We start from the raw sequence: 6036 nt of genomic DNA, 5'->3' as shown, positions 1-6036 counted from the left end.
GTGGGTCCCGCCATGCAGGTGGGCCCCACTTCGGAACCTTCTAGAACCTTCCCGGTACAATACCGAAAAATTCCGAACATTTTCCGGTGGCCAAAATAGGACTTCCCATATATAAATCTTTACCTCCGGACCATTCCCGAACTCCTCGTGACATCCAGGATCTCATCCGGGACTCTGAAGAACTTTCTGTTAACCGCATACTAATATCTCTACAACTCTAGCGTCACCGAACCTTAAGTGTGTAGACCCTACGGGTTCGGGAGACATGCAGACATGACCGAGACGACTCTCCGGTCAATAACCAACAGCGGGATCTGGATACCCATGTTGGCTCCCACATGTTCCACGATGATCTCATCGGATGAACCACGATGTCGAGGATTCAATCAATCCCGTATATAATTCCCTTTGTCAATCGGTACGTTACTTGCCCGAGATTCGATCGTCGGTATCCCAATACCTTGTTCAATCTCGTTGCCGGCAAGTCACTTTACTCGTACCGTAACACATGATCCCGTGGCTAACTCCTTAGTCACATTGAGCTCATTATGATGATGCATTACCGAGTGGGCCCAGAGATACCTCTCCGTCATACGGAGTGACAAATCCCAGTCTCGATTCGTGCCAACCCAACAGACACTTTCGGAGATACCTGTAGTGCACCTTTATAGCCACCCAGTTACGTTGTGACGTTTGGTACACCCAAAGCATTCCTACGGTATCCGGGAGTTGCACAATCTCATGGTCTAAGGAAATGATACTTGACATTAGAAAAGCTCTAGCAAACGAACTACACGATCTTGTGCTATGCTTAGGATTGGGTCTTGTCCATCACATCATTCTCCTAATGATGTGATCCCGTTATCAATGACATCCAATGTCCATGGTCAGGAAACCATAACCATCTATTGATCAACGAGCTAGTCAACTAGAGGCTTACTAGGGACATGTTGTGGTCTATGTATTCACACATGTATTACGGTTTCCAGTTAATACAATTATAGCATGAACAACAGACAATTATCATGAACAAGGAAATACAATAATAACCATTTTATTATTGCCTCTAGGGCATATTTCCAACACCTTCTGCTCCAATGGAGTCTCTCTTTCTCTCAAGAGGAATCCCACAAGGCGAGATACATGAGCTAAGCTCTGTGATATGGGACTATTCTTAGTTATCCTAGAAATGAGGAGGGGGAGGTCTATTTATAGTGCTAGGGGAGAAGGGGGAAGTGAGGAGGGGATACAAGGCCCAAGGCCCGTCATGCACTCAGGCAGGGTCGGGCGATTTGGGTGTTGGAAATATACCCTAGAGGCAATAATATTATATTATTATTTCCATGTTTATAGTTAAGAGTTTACATTCTATGTTAAGCTGATATGATCCTGGAATATGTGACTCTATGGAGAACTCATATGCACATGTGGAATGATAAACGGTAAAACCTGATTCCTAGTCTTGCCACTAGGACTATCTCAAGTATTGTAAGTGATCACGTTTTTCAGATCTTGGCATATCATTAAGTGTGTCCCAAAACAACTTTTAGAATATGACGTTGGAAGAATGATCATATTGAATTGACCCAACTTGTTTGTTATACTTTGAGATACTATCGTCACAAGTCAATTGATATAACATGGAGAGTTAACGTATGTCGGTGTACGAACACATGGGTGCCTTGGTACCCTGACTTGTGCACATGGAGTTGTATCCTTCCCGATGCCAGGGCTTACCGGAGAATTACTGCAAACAAGACTCAAGATTTGGTATACAAGATCAAGAAGAAGACCTCGAGACAGGTCATTGAGAAGTATTAGTTTAGTAGTAAACATCAGGATTTTGGTTGCCGACAAGCTACTTGGCGGCAAGCGAAGACCCGGCAAGCTCTGTGCCGGCAAGCTTCCACTGCTTTGCCATCGCTCCACCTCAGTGACCAACCCATCGCTTGTCAAATAGGTGTCGAGCAGGCAGGAAGTTAGGTGAAGTTTGTCTGGTCACGTATCAGCTCATGGCCGAAGACATAACTTTAATGAGACCCACCCTAAAGGCATGTCAAGATAATAAAAGGTAGCTGGGTGAACAACACAGAAGGAGAGACAACCCTTGTTGGAGCGCCTCACCAGCATGACACCTCATGGGGAATTTAATGCATTTGTCCTAACCCGTCAGAGTTAGGTATTTGGCACTGTAGCCACTATTTACCTTGTGTAAAGACTATTCTGCCACTATGGTGATCTCTTCATCTCTAAAAGCAGGCCCATGGCTACCTTTACAAAGGTCGACACTTGGTTCAATCACACACGTAGATGCATTTCCTGTGCACCTTGCCGGCAAGCTGTGCTCCTTGTACTTTAACACCACATCGAATACAATCAAAGCAGGAGTAGGGTTTTACGCTTCACTGCGCCTCGAATCTTGGTAAATCCTCGTGCATTTTGCTAGTTTTGTTCTTTGTGATCATTGATCTCCCTAGTAGAACCGCAAAGGGGACTTTGCCGGTCCCATTGATCATCGTACACATGAATCTTTGGCGCTCTAGGAAGGGGGATTGCTTGCACGAACCTGATTTAGCGGTGCACGCATCAGCTTCTTCATCATCTTCATCGCCATGGCTCCGAAGAAGAACGACGCCATGGTGGTCGCTCCGTCCACGTCCAAGCTACCTACGTAGATGCCTATGCAAACGGGTGATGGTTGGGGGTGGTGGCGGAGGAGGCAGTGGCGGAGAACAACTTCCACGACATTCTGGTGATCCAAGCCAGACAAGCTGCGTCGTCGGGGTGCGAGGGCAGAGATTCAGCTGCTGCTACATCTAAGGACGGAGCTGTGAAGCCTACGACCGGTGCAGTGACCTCCAAGGATGCTCTAGTAGCATCCAAGACTCCCACGCCGACGCACACACCATGGCCATCTCAGGTTGTGCACAACGAGCAGTGTCAAGACGTCGGTGGCTCTGGACACCATCCTCACGGCAAGACCCTTGTGCATCATTCCCAGGATGTGCATGGCCAACATGCACGCCCGCATGCCCGTGAAATTAGGCCACGGCTGCCGGACCGAGATGGAGCTCCTTCTAACTCTGTTAGAAGTAAGAACACCTCTCACTCTTTGCACTGCTCCATGCCAAACACGCTGGCAGAAGCACAGTTGCTCCTAGACTTCCCTCCTGTTGCGAACAAGATGGACGAGTGGAGAGCTGCTATATAGAGCCTCCTCTACTTCGCCGACAATGACAAGCCGCAGCAGGTGGGGCCCTTGTAGCAGCAGCCCGCTGCGTCGGTGCGTGCTGCTGGCGAGTGAACTGAAGGTGGCACACCCATGGTGCAAATCCACCACGATGACAACAGCAGCGACAGAGCCAGCACGTCGACCCCCATGACGACATGTCAATGGCATCGTCTGATCCAAGATCTCACCACGATCAGCGCCAAGTTCTTCAGGAGCGGCGAGGAGAAGATGCTCGAACCACCATCGAGCGGCCACGGGAAGCACGCCGTCAATCTGATGCGTGTGCGAGACCAATTGTCGATGACCAACGCCGGGGTTCCCTGGGTGCTTACCTTACGAGGTAGGTTTCCCAACATTTACTCGTGAGCCATGGCAAGTTCGATGGCCCACTTCCTGGAGCTTCAAGTCGGAGTTGCCGGACAAATATGACGGCAGGATCAACCCGGCGGAGTTCCTAGACATATACACTATCGTAGTGCAGGTTGTCGGGGGATGTGATGACAAAATCCTCGCCAACTACTTCCTGTTGGCACTCAAATCCAATGTCAGGTCGTGGTTGATGAACTTGCCAGAGAACTCCGTCTCCTCATGGTCGAAGTTGTGCCATGAGTTTGTTGGTGCTTTCACCGGGGTCCATAAGGTTCACGGCCAGCCGAGTGATCTACATGTGCTGTCGCAGAGAGATGGCGATTCTCTATCCAAGTATATTTAGAGATTCAGTCATGTGCAACACAACATTCCCGACATCCACCCTGCTGTTGTGATTGCTGCTTCCACATGAATGTGCACAACTGCAAGATGCGGGAGGAGATGACCATGAATAAGGTGAGGGATGTCGCCGAGCTTTACGCTCTGGCAGACAAGTGTGCGTGTGCTAAAGAGGGGAGGAGACTTTCCGAGGAAGATGCTGGCGCAGAAGTCGATTCCGAAGACGATGGCGCATCGACCCCGGAGAAGAAAGGCCGCAAGTGCAACAGGAAGTGCAAGGGCAAAGTTGTGATGGTAGTCGAGGGTTCCGGCGACTTGTATGCGCATGATCCTACTTTTGGAATTCCTTATGCCAAATGTTTGACGCATACATCTTGGGAACGCTATTGCATCAAAGATGACTATCTTATGAGAGCTAATAAACTATGTATCCCTGAGTCTTCTCTTTGACTGTTACTTTTCCAAGAAGATCATGGAGGAGGACTTATGGGTCACTTTGGAAGCGACAAGACATTTTCTACGCTCTCCAAGAATTATTTTTGTCCCAAGATGTTCCGTGACGTCTCCTGCTACACCAACCGATGCTCTACATGTCACAAAGCTAAGTCCAAACCTCAATCCCATGGTCTTTATATGCCCCTTCCTATTCCCTATCACCCATGGGAAGATATTAATATGGACTTTGTGCTTGGTTTGCCTAGAACTAGAAATGGAAAAGATTCCGTGTTTGTTGTTGTGGACCGTTTCTCTAAGATGGCACATTTATTCCATGCAACAAGATAGACGATGCTTCACATGTTGCCAATCTCTTTTGTAGGGAAATCTTGCATCTACACGGAGTGCCAAAGACGATCGTCTCGGACCGCGACGTCACATTCCTAGGCTACTTTTGGAAGACCCTATGCGCCAAGCTCGGAATCAAGCTCTTATTCTCTTTGGCATACCAACCACAAACCAATGGCCACACGGAGGTCACAAACCGGACGCTATCTACTCTCCTACGTGTGTTGATAAAGAAGAATATTAAGGAGTGAGAGGACTGCTTACCCATCGCCGAGTACGCCTACAATCGCTCAAGACATTCAACTACGGGCAAGTCCCCCTTCAAGGTCGTCTACGGTTTCAATCCACTATCCCGATTGGACATTCTACCGCTACCACTACAAGAGCGCATCAACATGGACGCGAGCGCACGAGCAAGCTATCTCAAGAAGGTGCACGATGATACAAGACAAGAAATCGAGCGCCAAGTACACCGACTCACGACCAAGATCAACTTCAACAATTAACGCATTATATTCAACATTGGAGATCTCATGTGGCTACACCTTCGCAAGGACCGCTTCCCCAATGAACACAAGTCCAAGCTTCTCCCTCGAGCCGTTGGACCCTTCAAGGTGCTAGAACGCTACAACAACAACGCCTACAAGATCAACATCCCATGCGACAAGTACTCCGTGAGCGACATCTTCAACATCAAGGATCTCTCTCCCTACCATGGTGATGAGGCTTTCGATTTGAGGTCTGGTCTTTCCAAAGGGTGGGAGATGATGCGGAAAATCCTACGGTCATCCCCATGGACCTACCTTCGTCTCCTACGACACCACATGGACTAATGACTAGAGCTCGAGCAAGGGCTATTGAAACTAAGGTGAGCTTGCTCCTCTCCAAACTACCATATTCCACATATGAGACATGGCTACTACCTCAAGCGGAGACCCTATGTGTAATCAGGTACTTGGAGGGAAGCCACGGAGCAACCACACCCAATGGACAAGATGAAGAGGACACCGAGCATGAAGACCAAGAGGAAGAGCTACCAGAAAGGTTCAGCCACCGGACGACCGGACAACGCCAGACGTCCGACAGCTGGATATCCAGCCAGCTAGAAGGGCCAGCCGACGGAAGCTACAGTAGCCGGAGGACCGCCAAGTACCGGACGTCCGACACAATCGAGCAACCGGGAGTCCGACAATATCTAGAAATCCGGTACCCCTAGTCGAGAGCGGAAATGACAGAAGTCCGATCCCGCCTGGACGACCGACGCACCGGAAGTCCGACCCCATCCGGAAATCAGACATCGACTCAACATGCCA

Source organism: Aegilops tauschii, chromosome 7 (assembly GCF_002575655.3).
Source record: "Aegilops tauschii subsp. strangulata cultivar AL8/78 chromosome 7, Aet v6.0, whole genome shotgun sequence".
In the NCBI taxonomy this organism is placed as follows: Eukaryota; Viridiplantae; Streptophyta; class Magnoliopsida; order Poales; family Poaceae; genus Aegilops; species Aegilops tauschii.
This window is presented reverse-complemented; position numbering follows the sequence as displayed.